The sequence below is a fragment of the Sinocyclocheilus anshuiensis genome, unplaced genomic scaffold (assembly GCF_001515605.1).
Source record: "Sinocyclocheilus anshuiensis isolate Anshui unplaced genomic scaffold, SAMN03320099.WGS_v1.1 scaffold392, whole genome shotgun sequence".
Taxonomy (NCBI): Eukaryota; Metazoa; Chordata; class Actinopteri; order Cypriniformes; family Cyprinidae; genus Sinocyclocheilus; species Sinocyclocheilus anshuiensis.
This window is the reverse complement of record NW_015557091.1, coordinates 2,647,706-2,649,006: the sequence shown is the minus strand read 5'-3', so window position 1 is coordinate 2,649,006 and position 1,301 is coordinate 2,647,706.

Sequence of the window (1,301 nt, the reverse complement as noted above, 5' to 3'; positions counted from 1 at the left end):
TCAAAACAACACTTTTTCAAATCTCAACGCTCAAACCCCAGCAAAAGGAGAGAGAAAAAAATAAAAAAAGAGCAAGTGAAAAGACAAAAAGGGTTACAAAAAGGCCTGGAAACGTACTCACCGAGTGGGAGTAAAATGTTGCGATAAAAATGCGTTATGGCACAAAACACAGTATGGCGAATGAAGCGCGTTCGTTCTCTCTCGGTCTGCGAGTCCTCGCTGCTGTCACGTGACTGCTGCTGCCTTGAGGCGGGAAGAGGAGCTGACAGGAGACGCCGTTATCATTCCACAATGAGAGTCTTCTGTGATTCTCCCGTTGTATTTTTTACCGTCTCTTTTAAGCTTGCGGAGCTCCCATGATGTCAGACTCAACGTAACGTCTAAAGAGAGCCTCTCAACGCCGTCTTTGTTGTTCTTGCTGTTCGTTTTTATATTTTGCGACGATAAACAAGTAATGTGAGGTGTGTATGTATGTGTATGAGATACTACATCTTGGATAATGTCGTTAATAATGGCATGAAAGGCAGTTTTAGCTCCGTGCTTTTTTTTTTTTACAGACGTTTATCTGATGCAAATAGCATCGTGCAGTATCAGTAGCCTACATTCCTCCCGTAACGTTTATCACGTCTAAATGAAGACTCTCCATTGCAATGTTTTCTCGTCTTTTCTATATAAAAGTGGGGGAGGGGTTGATAATTAAATCATAATGAAAGGCATGCAATGAAACGTTTAAAAGATCCCAGATAATTGGTATTCAGATGCCAAAAACAATTTCCTCATGTAGCCTAAAAAGAAAACATTGTGTTTTGTGGTAAAATATAGTGAAATAGAAGCAAAAGATAGATAGATAGATAGATAGATAGATAGATAGATAGATAGATAGATAGATAGATAAAGGGTTCCCAAAAATCTTGAAATTTAATTGATGTTACATAAGCAATATGCAAACATTTACATGACATAGACTGAATAGGAAAGGCAATTTTGTACATTTTGTAAAAATGTGTGGCCACAACAATATGGCATTGCTCACATGGAGAGAGAAAAATATATAGTGTTCTGTAGCACTAACAGTGTTCAAACGAGCCTGGATAAGTGTTCAAATTAATGTTTTGATACTGCTTGTGCTATAACTTACATGCTTGTGGACATTCAATAGAATGTGAGAAAAGATATCATTCTGCTACTGTGATTTTAACTAGAATAACACTATTATTTCCAGTTTCAGATGACACATAGATCAACAGATCGATCAATAGTGTAATAATTAGTTTGATACATATTGAGAATAAATGTAGCAA